The 13,134-nt window shown below is 35.3% G+C and overlaps 1 pseudogene; it reads left to right on the top strand.

The window, feature by feature from the left end:
- The first annotated feature begins 409 nt into the window (after positions 1 to 409).
- Positions 410 to 13,029, top strand: LOC132110645 (prominin-1-A-like; annotated as a pseudogene).
- The last annotated feature ends 105 nt before the right edge of the window (positions 13,030 to 13,134 follow it).

Here is a 13,134-nt window from a genome sequence, read left to right as displayed (position 1 = left end):
CCCACTAATCATGTTTTCAATTTATAAATTAAAGTCATTGGATATATTAAAGGAATAGTTCACTCAAAAATTAAAATTCTGTCATAATTTACTCATTCTCATTGTCGTTCCAAACTTTTCTTCTGCAATATATATATATATAGAAATGTAAGCCTGTAATTTAATCAATGAAATAGAAGGTGCAATGTATTTTAAATAAGTTTCTTTAATATTATTTATTTATTTTTTAGTGCCATTGTAATTGTTTTGTAATTGATTAGTGTTCGTCAATTATAGTGCTTTTATAGATACAATTTTGTCTTTGATAATTGTTTTATCAAAATTTAAAACAAAAAATGTAAACAAATTAATTTAAATAGAAACAATAAACAACAATAAATCAATAAATAAACAAGTAAAAAACCAAATGCGGTCACCCTCAGATTAAACCGATCCCTTTTAACTACAAACTCGGAGCCTCCCTCTCTTCCTCTTCCTCCCATTTCAGTTTATCTTTTTCTTTCATTCATTTACTGCTTCACTCAATGCAGCTGAACTTCAGTGTTGACATCTGGGATAAAGACATCAGATCTTCAGACTCATTTGAGCTGAACTAAGAGGAACTCGCTCAACAATAGCTGGAGAACTTTAAAACAAGTAACGTTAACATTAGTAACGGTTGTTTATGAGTTTAGCCCTGAGCGGTAGCCTATAACATTAATTAAGTTCTCCTTCTCTCTAACTTCTCCTTTTCGTACTTCGTTCTCAGGTAAGTTAACGTTACTGTTTTAGATAAACATTTAAGTACAGTTTCATCTTAACGCTGATTCGTTTAATGTCAGTCCAACCTGTTCATTTAAATTGCTCGGACTCAGTTCTGCTTCAGTCTGTATAAATATGTATGAACTTGTTCAACAACAGAATTAGAAAGAATCTAAAAAGATAAATAAAGGCAGAGCTTTCACAGCGTTTTCATTCCTGACAGTGTTTTTGTTTTTATATTTTAGTCAGGAAGATCCGTTTTAGGAAGTTAATTATATCTGGCAAACGTTAGCCGCTCCTCTTTCTCTAATTAAGACTGCCGTAATTATAAGACCATTGTCATACTTAGGGTGACTTTATGTTCTAAAGAAGCTTTTACTTGAATAAACTTAATTATTGACATTTATCACGCCATAGGTGACATCTGATGACCGTAAGAATCGAGAAATGACCTAAAAACCTACTGGCTAATGCTCAACATGAGGTCCAGAATGAAAAAGGTTTTTTGGAGTGGCGTTTTGCTCCTGTTTCTCTGGACATTTGTAAACGGACAAGCGTCCTGTCCTGTAGAGACGACGAGAACAGCGCTCCAAACTCCAGATGAAATACCAACCAAGCTGACCTTCAACAGTGCCTTTATGTCTCCAATCGTACATTCATTCCTGGGCTCTGTCCAGTCCAATCCATTCCCTACAGGTGAGTTAATCTGATGTAGCTCTGATTTTTGTGTTTGACAAAGGCGTATTCAGTACAAACAGAAAATGTTCTTTGGGTATTGACTAATCTGTCATCAACAGTTTGACTTATCTGTCATCAACACTATGTGGCACAGAGGAAACTTGATCTAAGAGCATAAAGGCTGTATTAGACTCATTAGAGGATGTTATTAGGCTGGGCTCATTATGCACATGGTATAGTGCTTATTCAGGTGGGATAAATGCACTCAGTTAATTGTCAGAAGATAAGCCACTGTGCAAACAACCATGTAAATGTTCATTAGCCTCGACTCATCGTCCCTTCCCTTTCTAAGAGTTTTGTTTACACTGTAAAAAAAACAAAAAACTTTAAAATATATGGTAAAAAAAAATGGCAGATGAGGTTGCCAGAATTATACCGTAAAAAATACACTGTTAACTATTTTCTTGTATTTTTACAGTACAGTACTTGCAGCGCGGTTGCCAGCAAGTTACTGTATTTGGATTTACAGTAATTTTACTGTAATTCAATTTACAGTACACAAGACCAGTACTGTAATTGTAATTTTATAATTAATAATACGGTATTGTACTGTAATATCTATATTGATTCAAAATAATTACTTATGATGTTAATATTATAATTATAATATGTAGTTATTACAGTATATAAATCTATAGGAAGTAATATTTTAATTATACTTTAGAATACCTGTGCAATCCAAAAGACAACCCAAACAATGTTCTTGTCAAAAATGTTTTATTCAAAAAGTAAACTATTAAAACCATTTAATTTAAAACCATTGCATGTTCAGTTCATCAGCAATTTACAGGTATTAATGGCTTTTAAAGGGATAGTTGACCCAAAAATGAAAATTCTGGCATTGTTTACTCGCCCTCATGTTGTTCCAAGCCTGTATGAAATTTTATATAAAAATTTTATATGAATATTAAACACAAAAGAAGATATCTTTGGTAACAAGACAGTTGTTGGTAGCCAATGACTTCCACAGTAGGAAAAAAAAATACTATAGAAGTCAGTGGGTGCCGTCATCTGTCTGTTTACAAACATTCTTTAAGATATCTTCTTTTGTGTTTAACAGAAGGAAGAAATTCATACAGGTTTGGAACAACTTGAGGGTTTCAATTTAATTGTACCATTAAAATCACAGTAATCTTTTACAGTGTACTACAAAAATATATTTATTGCTGTACCCTTGTAGCCTATCTGTATCACAAATGGAAAAGCAAACTTTTAAGTTAATTATTACCTGAAAATTCATTGTATGGTTAACGAAATTAACCTTTCATGCATAACCTCAAAGTTAAAAACTGTTCATAAAATGTTCTCATAAAACAATCTCTCTCTGATCTATAATTATTGGATCAAACATGCACTACTTTTTTTTTTACATGCTTTCTTGCAGACAATTATGATTCAATCTAACAATAGAATAAAGCATTACTTTACAGAAACCTATAATGGATGAAATATTACTGCATAGATACGTCACTGAAGGTTGTTCAGGTTACAATGACAAATCAACATCAATAACTATTTAGAAAAAAAATAGGTATGAAGAATTATGTTAATGTTATACAGAAGAGAGTTGCTATACAGCTTTGAACTTGGTCACTTCATCACCGTTTACCTCTGAGACTTTAATAGCACAAGCAGAATGCTGGGACACTGGTTATTATATTTATTTTGTGTTGTATAAATGGATATCAAAAATATATGTACAATGTTTTGGCATGTTTTTCCTGTAGATCTACTCATTAGAATGACAAAAGGTTACAACACAGAGACGGTTAAAGAGGTATGTCACACCTGCATGTAAATTTAATGATTTGATAAGTTTTATGCGATAAATATTTTAGTTTCATATAAAGAAGAATGTTCTTATGATTTAATATAGCCTCCAGTTAGCAATCAGATATAAATGAAAGTGTGTGTGTGTGTGTGTGTGTGCACGCTTTGTGAGCGTTTCTTTGATAATTTTTTTACCAAGTGAATCATGCCAACAACAATATTTTGTTGCATAAACAATCACTATTTGCTAGTTTCGATTGGCAGATTTAATTATATTTTACTTTATTATTATTATTATTATTATTATTATTATCTCACTCATCTGTACTGCCTAATTTCACTGCCTGTACTCCTCTTTCACTTATGACCAGGTTTTGCAATATCAGATAGGATTCTTGGTCTGCGTGGCCATTGGGATCCTGTACATTGTCCTGATGCCTCTAATTGGCCTGTTCTTTGCCTGCTGTCGTTGCTGTGGTAACTGCGGGGGCCGCATGCACCAGAAGAAAACAACAAACATCCACTGCAAGCGAAGAACCTTTTACTTGTCCACATTTATCATCACTGTACTAATTATGTGAGCACCAGTTTGAGTGTAATGTTATTGTAATGATATCGACATAATATATATCAGTTTGCCAGATGAATATACATTTCTGTGCAGGGCAGGGAACATCTGCATGTTCCTGAGCAGTACAAACACTTCAGAGACTGTGATGCGCAGCCCCACAGAACTCACCGACATCTTGGAGAATGTCAAAGGCTATCTTAACTCCATTCCTCGGGTAGCCTACACCATTCAGAGAGGAGAAGTGAAATGAAAACCTCTTGTGTTTCAAATGTTTTTTTTTCTTTCTTTTTTTTATGCTCACCAAGTCTGCAGGTTTTTGATAAAATAGACAGTAAAAACTGTATTATTGTGAAATATTATAATGCATAACTATTTATATTTTAATATATTTTAAAAAATGTAATTCATTTCTGTGAAACAAAGCTGATTTTTGCTGGTCTTCAGTGTCCGGTGGTCCTTCAGAAATCATTCTAATATGCTGAGTTGTTGCTCAAAAACATCTTATTTCAGGATTAATAAATAGAAATTTAAAAGAGCATCACTTATTTAAAATAAAATAAAAATTTTACATTATAAATGTTTTTAGAGTCACTTTGGATCAATTTAATGTGTCCTTGCTGAATAGAAATGTATGTTTTCCCATTTTTAAATTTCTAGAATAAACTAGAATAAATAAACTGATTTATGTCAACAACTGAAATGAAAGGAAATTATAACAATACTGAATTAAACTGAATATAGCTGATACATAAGGAAAAAATGATTTTTGATTCCTCAACAGCAAATCCAACAAGTGACGAATGAGAGCCGTGTGACTGTGGATACGGTCAAACACAACTTAGTTGGTATGTCTTGTATCCCTTAAGACAATGGTCAGAAATGAATAGGGGCAAAATACCATTGAAAGTGACAAAGATGACACTCAAATTAGAAATGTAATCGACAAATTCCTCTTTTCTTATTTTTAACATAAACATCTAAACATTTCTCACTTGGCTCTGATTCCATTAGTTTTTTCTTTAAACTATGCTGTACTGATCTGAAATTGAATACCTTCATGTTTGTCTCATATAAACAGGGCCTTTGCTTGGCAAACTGATCCAGAATGGTCTTAAGGGTCACCTTGACCCAGCCTTAAACTCCACTACTGAAATAGGCCAAGGTATATACAGTATGTGTGTCAAATAATAAAGCAGTCCCTTTCTTTGGGAGACTAGCTTCATGATCAAACCTTTGCAGCATTAATGAATCCATTGATTTCAAATTATATTGTGTTCTGTATGTATGTGTGTTACAGTGATAAACAGCACCAGCGATGGACTGCTGCAGCTTAATAAAACCTTGGTGCTGCTGAAACCGAAGGTGGCCACGCTGCAAGCTAATTTATCTGCAGTGAGGCAGAGGATTAACAACACTTTGCGTATGTCAGACTGTGTAAACTGCGCTTCCCTTCAGCCAGAACTGGATAAACTATCACTGGATGGAAGCCTCGAAGTAAGCTTAACCAGAGCAGTCATGGGGACAAACCAGAGAAAAGCTCAGTGGGGAATTCTGGTGGCTGTTTAGCGAAGCATGTGGCCTCCTGATGATATCCTGATTACACTTTAAGATTTGCTTTAGTTCCAGGTTGAGCATTAAGAGAAGTAACTGCAAAAATGTGGTTGGATCATTACACAGTCATTCTCCCTTTCTTTGAAACTCTAGATATTTTGTAGTTGTGTCAGGTCAGTGATTGGAGCAGAGCAAAATTCTGCTTCAGTCTTCTTGGGAGAACATAGGCATTACTATAATACCCACACAACATTTTGGCTTGATTACTTGACTACCATACAGCATTTCTCTAGAAGTGCAGAGGAACAAGTTGTATAACTGGTCATCTGTGCACGCAAAGCCTCAAACATGTTCCTGTGGCTCAGTGGTAGAGCATTGCATTAGCATTGCAAAAGGTTCAATTCCCAAGCGCTTTATCTTGTTAACCTAACTCTTTCAACCTGGTTGAAAGACATTTCCATAAATGTCACTCATTGTGTATGTCAGTATATAGTGCATTTATGTACAGCTAGTACTGCCATCTAGTGTCATAACTGTATTGCTCTGCTTATAGCATTAAAAGATATAAAAAAAAACAAGTTTAAAATTTAGTTAAAATGCTAATAATGAAAACATAATATTTATTATAAATATTAATAATTTTAAAATATAGTATTTATAATAAATAATAGATATGCATTTAGTATTTTTTTCCTCATTAAAAGGTTTAACCCATAAAAGATGAATAGTATTTTTTGAAAAGTATAATTTAAATTATTCAAATTTAGGATACAGTCATATAAGTAGTTTAATAATAGGGGCCAAAATCACATGACTGTGTGAAAACTACTAATTTTGTCTCATTCACTTTTAATATGTGCACTTCATACTAGAGTGACAAACCATATATATATATATATATATATTAGGCTTAATATATAGTTTAAAATGAAAAAGAAATCTTGACCTTTGCATGTGCTTTGTCTTTCTCACAACTTGGTAGTTTCCTGATCAAAAGGACCTGAGGTCTGCTGTAGACAAGGCTATAAATGCTGATGTCACTGGACAGGCAAATAAGGTTAGTACCGTATTTAATGGGTATAAAATTTCACTTCAGTGCATTCTCTCTCTCGCTACATTACAACTGATTTGGTGCTCAAGAAACGTTTCTTAGTATTATCAATTTTGCAAACAGTTGTGCTGCTTAATATTTTTTTTGGAAAACCATGATAATGATTTTTGGTAGGATTCTCTGATTAATAGAAAGTTCAAATGAACAGCATTCATTCATTCATTCACTCATTTATTGCAATATCATACATTTCTTTCCTGTCACTTTTGAACAATTTTATATACTTGCTGGGTAAAAATGTAAATTTCCTGAAAAGGGGAAAAAAAAAACTTTTGATAGTCCTACATATATATTTAATGGTTTGCATGATTTCTACTAGCTATTGTTCAATGTTCATTATACATGTTTGATTCCCAGGGGAGAGACTTTTTTGGCAGTATACCAGAAAAGGTGAAAAACGAGACCATTCTAACTGTGCAGAGTAAGTGTGTGTTGTTAAGTGTCCTTTCAGTGGAGTCATTTGATCTGACTATCTTAACCCACAAATGTTTGTTCACTTAAGGGTTAAGTAGTGTAGTGTTCTTGAAGTTGCTGATCAGTCTTGTTGTTTATCTTGCTGTCTTTTAAAGGGGCTCTATCGGAGCTTGAAAATTTGAAAACCCAGATCTTAGGTGTGACTAAAGACCTTCCTCTTAATGTGTTCAACACTACCTCAGCATCACTAACGGACATGCAGAAATCGATCAAAGATTTTTCTCCTTATATAGAGGGATCAAGCCAAATCAGGTACTAATTAACCATGATTCTATGTGTGTTCAAATACAATATATTCATATATATTAGAATCTTAATTTTTATAATAATCTCAAGGAGAAGAGGTTTGAGTATGTATTTATTTTTAATAGCCGGGCTGTTGGATTGGTCCTGAGCTGTCTGATTTTGCTGGTGGTGATCTGTAATTTTCTGGGTCTGCTGCTGGGCATAGCTGGACTAAATCCTAAAGACAGTCCCACTGAACGTTCAGGCACCTCCAACTGTGGAGGAATATTTTTCATGGCGTGAGTATAAATTCCCCTTTGAATTTGTGTTTGTGTAACAGAAAACTGTTGTCAGTGTGCATTCATTCCGTTGTGGTACAGTAAAAGTATAACACTGTATGTGCAATATTTACTTCCTCCTGTGCCATTTTAGAGGGGTAGGTTTCAGCTTCCTGATCTCCTGGATCTTCATGTTTGTGGTGTTGATACTTTTCATAGTGGGAGGAAATAGCTATACCCTGGTCTGTAGACCGTGGCAAAACAAGGAATTCTTCCAGGTATTTCCAGCAACACTGACTCATGCTAATCACATGACCTTGACTAGTTACTAGTTTCCAGTAAATTTTTGCATGTCATTGGCAGTATATCTGATTATCACGTAATCATGTGTTTCATAGCTCATTGACACTCCAGGGATGATCCCAGATTTCAACCTGTCCAACGTTTTGAATCTGAATACAAACCTGAAGATTTTTAATGTGTACAGGTATGTCACATAACACAACATGAAGGATGGCTGTCATATCTACATCATTTGTCCAATGTAAATCAGTATATGTACTTTTTATTATTTCTAGTGACTGTCAAAATAATAAGCCCTTGTGGATCACATTTCATCTGAATGAGATCTTCGACCTAAATAGTAAATTAAACGTTTCAGCGGTGAGATATTATTACTCTTTCTTTACTTTCCTATGATTGATGCATCATTTGTTGGACACTAATGGCTGATTCGCTCAACAGTACACTCATGAGATTTATCGGTCCTTTGAGGGGGCACAAATTAACATAGCAAACATAACCATCCTCAGTCCAGAGGTAAAGTCCCAGCTAAACAACTTCTCCAGCAGTGCCAGTGGTATGAACTTCAGCAACATCATACAGCAGGTACACTGTATACTTCATTCGCAAAAGGAGCACATACTGTTTGTGAAATCAAATGACGTATACAGTCGTGGTCGTGGTCACAGGTTTTGAGAATTACATAAATATTAGTTATCAAAAAGTATGCTGCTAAACTGCTTTTAGATCTTTGTTTCAGTTGTTTCTGTGATGTACTGAAATATAATTACAAGCACTTCATACGTTTCAAAGGCTTTTATCGACAATTACATGACATTTATGCAAAGAGTCAGTATTTGCAGTGTTGGCCCTTCTTTTTCAGGACCTCTGCAATTCGACTGGGCATGCTCTCAATCAACTTCTGGGCCAAATCCTGACTGATAGCAACCCATTCTTTCATAATCACTTCTTGGAGTTGGTCAGAATTAGTGGGTTTTTGTTTGTCCATCCGCCTCTTGAGGATTGACCACAAGTTTTCAATGGGATTAAGATCTGGGGAGTTTCCAGGCCATGGTCCCAAAATTTCAACATTCTGGTCCCCGAGCCACTTAGTTATCACTTTTGCCTTATGGCACGGTGCTCCATCGTGCTGGAAAATGCATTGTTCTTCACCAAACTGTTGTTGGATTGTTGGAAGAAGTTGCTGTTGGAGGGTGTTTTGGTACCATTCTTTATTCATGGCTGTGTTTTGGGGCAGAATTGTGAGTGAGCCCACTCCCTTGGATGAGAAGCAACCCCACAAATGAATGGTGTCAGGATGCTTTACTGTTGGCATGACACAGGACTGATGGTAGCGCTCACCTTTTCTTCCCCGGACAAGCCTTTTTCCAGATGCCCCAAACAATCGGAAAGGGGCTTCATCTGAGAATATGATTTTGCCCCAGTCCTCAGCAGTCCATTCACTATACTTTCTGCAGAAGATCAGTCTGTCCCTGATGTTTTTTTTGGAGAGAAGTGGCTTCTTTGATGCCCTTTTTGACACCAGGCCATCTTCCAAAAGTCTTGGCCTCACTGTGCGTGCAGATGCGCTCACAGCTGCCTGCTGCCATTCCTGAGCAAGCTCTGCACTGGTGGCACTCCGATCCCGCAGCTGAATCCTCTTTAGGAGACGATCCTGGCGCTTGCTGGACTTTCTTGGACGCCCTGAAGCCTTCTTTACAAGAATTGAACCTCTTTCCTTGAAGTTCTTGATGATCCTATAAATTGTTGATTTAGGTGCAATCTTAGTAGCCACAATATCCTTGCCTGTGAAGCCATTTTTATGCAATGCAATGATGGCTGCACACGTTTCTTTGCAGGTCACCATGGTTAACAATGGAAGAACAATGATTTCAAGCATCACCCTCCTTTTAACATGTCAAGTCTGTCATTCTAACCCAATCAGCCTGACATAATGATCTCCAGCCTTGTGCTCGTCAACATTCTCACCTGAGTTAACAAGACGATTACTGAAATGATCTCAGCAGGTCCTTTAATGACAGCAATGAAATGCAGTGGAAAGGTTTTTTTGGGATTAAGTTAATTTTCATGGCAAAGAAGGACTATGCAATTCATCTGATCACTCTTCATAACATTCTGGAGTATATGCAAATTGCTATTATAAAAACTTAAGCAGCAACTTTTCGTATTTCCAATATTTATGTAATTCTCAAAACTTTTGGGCATGACTGTACTTTAATAAGGGGCACATATGGGCCTTTTTTTCAGTGCTCCACACAGAGATCTGATCTTATCATCCAGTCTGTCTGGAATATCATGAAGAAACAGAACATACTGAGACAGACTCAATACAAAAGATCTGTGGCAATGTCTCCAAGATGCTTCAAGAGACCTACCTGCAAAGCTACAGTACTGTTAAAAGTTTTAGGCACTTGTGTAAAAATGCTGCAAAATGAGGATGCTGTCAAAAATAATGTCATAAATAGATTTTCTTCATCAATTAACTTCTGTTAACTAAATTTTATCAGCATTTGGTGTGACCATCCTTTGCATTTAAAGAAGATTTTGCCCTTGGTGCACTTGCACATAGTTTTCCTGGGAGCTTTTCAGGTAGGAGATGTTGCCACAGTTCTTCTGGATTGAGTCTGTCTCAGTTTGTTCTGTGTCTTGTGTCATTTCAGACAGACTGGATGATGATCAGATCAGATCTCTGTGTGGAGTACTGGCCATTGTCGGACTCCTAGTGCAAACAAAAATCTATTAATTATTACAATTAATGAAAAAATGAACCTTTGGAAATGTAAACTGATATTTACTACTGACACACTACAGCAAAAGACAGAAATAACTGACTTAAAACCATTTTTAGCTGGTGAAAATACTTGTGTTCTTAAAATTTTGGCCACCACTGTTATGACTTAATAAGAGCTTTTCTTTGTATAAAGCATTATACATTTGGTATATATATATATGTGTGTGTGTGCGTGCGTGCGTATGTGTGTATTTTTTCCTGTACAATATTTATGTTTTTGGGTAAATGCAAACTTTATTGTTTCAAATATTTTATGGACAATACAAATATAATAATGTTGAAAATATATTTATGGCAAAATGCCCAAAAATATATGAGGAGGTACTTATTGAGAATATATTTATATAAATGTATTTTAAAATGTATATTACCAATACATTTTTTGATTTCAGATTAATGATGTGTCAGCGACTAATCTGAGTTTAGTAGCAGAAAGTCTGGATATCTTGGCTGGCAAACAGGTGAAAGTTACCCTTGTTTACTTGTTGTCTTGTTAACACCCTCCTGTTCTAGTGAATGACTGAGATGCACAGACAGTTACAGTATTTGTATCTTTCAGATTAATCAAAGTATAAAAAACCAACTGCATGGGGAAGCAAAAGATCTGCGAGACATCCAGACTGAGATGACGTCAAACATTATACCTTTGCTGGTGTGTTAACACTACACAAAAGACAGTAATCAGAATTTAAACTCCAACTGAATGTGGCATTAACATTAGGAATGAATGAATACAATCACAAAGTGTTTTACTAGTTTGTATCATGAGCTTACCATGAGCTACATATGTTTCCTCTTTGCAGCTGGAACTGAACACCACCGTTAAGAACCTCAGTGCAGTAGCCTCTCAAATAACTGTAAGTAAACACTTATCATATGTGCCAGTTAGTATTCATACATTATAGCTATATACAACAGAGTCTGCTGCTAATTACTTTACTTTAAAATAATTTAAAGTACTGTTCAGCAAGGATGCATTGTATTGATCAAAAGTGACAGTAAAGACTTTTATATTGCTACCAAAATTCCTATTTCAAATAAATGCTGTTTATTTTGAACTATTCGCTCATCAAATAATCTTAAAAAAAAGTATCATGGTTTCCATGAAATTGTTGAGCAGCACAACAGTTTTCAACATTTCTTTTATTTATTCATTTTATAGTCAGCTGTGGAGAATGTTCTCAGAAAAGTTGGCTCTGCTCAGGACGTCCTGAACTACAACATATCACAAATAGTGAAAGCTGTGAGTGTTGTACAGTCAATGCTCTATGTAGCTAAATCATCTGTCAGGATGCTTACTGTATTACAGTGATGCAAAAACCTACTGTGCATTTTATAGTAACTGTGCATTTTTTTCTGCAGGAAAGCAGGGCATTCATAGACTGTCAGCTGGAAATCTTTCTGGCATTTGTTCACTGGGCAAATCAAACGGTATGTTTGTCTTTATTTATATTCAAGGTGCTGACTATCTTGATGATGAATTAATATCATTGTGTTGTACTCTGTATCAGATCACAGAGAAGGTGGGTCGTTGTGGGCCTGCAGCTGCAGCAGTAGACAGAACAGAGGAGCTCCTTTGTAAACACTTGGTGGAGTCTTTGGTAAGAATCCATCACCAGCTCTAGCTGCCTCTTTTTCTCTTTTTACAGTGCTTACAGATTTGTAAGTGCACACGGTTCTCATCTAGTAAACCCTTAACATAATATCCTGTCTGTTCCCCAGAACGCCTTTTGGTTGAGTTTGGGCTGGTGTATGATGTTCCTGATCCCCAGCATCATTTTCTCAGTTAAACTGGCCAAGTACTACCGCAGGATGAAGTATTTAGATGTTCATGAGTAAATTTTCTTATTTGTTTTCTAAATGCAGAAGCGGATCATGGAAAAGTCTACTGTTTACCTACTGACATGAGTTACCTTCTGATTTCTCTCTTTAAAGGAACGATAACTTCAATGAATCCATTCCCAAAGGACCACCTCAAACCTGAATTATTGGAAAATGAAAAGCAACCTCCTTTTACATATTTACATAATTAAAATTGACCGTTAAATGTAATTTTCACACACTGAACCACATCTCAGTAAACTGACAAGTAGACACTGATTGTAGGAAAAATAATGCCAAAGTAGCTTCTGAGTACTTTCTTCTTTATTTTTTTGTGCCATAGACTGTATCATAAATTAACTTTGCTTTAAATGATTTCAGCTTTTAATATCTAAATGAAAAGCACAACTTTACTGTTACAACTGTAATGTTTTTTGTATTTAAGGCATTAATGGGAGTTTAGAAAGCACTTTATATGGTCCTGTGGGCACAGATTTATCTATGCCATTTTTTTCAATAAGAAATACGGGTTTGCTGTTATACTGTCAGCATATATTTTTAATTTAAAAACAACATTTCTATTAGATTGCTCTAATAAAGTAATTAGCTCATGAACACTGGAGACTATAACTGTATAAACCAACTAACAAGTGACCTCTTTTTGAAGTGGTGGAATCTGAGGCCTGTTAAACATTTCTATTCTTGTGTCATGTATTAATTACAATCACAAAATATGCTCACACTACCATGCTGGACCTGT

This window comes from Carassius carassius, chromosome 30, assembly GCF_963082965.1.
Source record: "Carassius carassius chromosome 30, fCarCar2.1, whole genome shotgun sequence".
NCBI classification, from domain to species: domain Eukaryota; kingdom Metazoa; phylum Chordata; class Actinopteri; order Cypriniformes; family Cyprinidae; genus Carassius; species Carassius carassius.
This window is presented reverse-complemented; position numbering and strand designations above follow the sequence as displayed.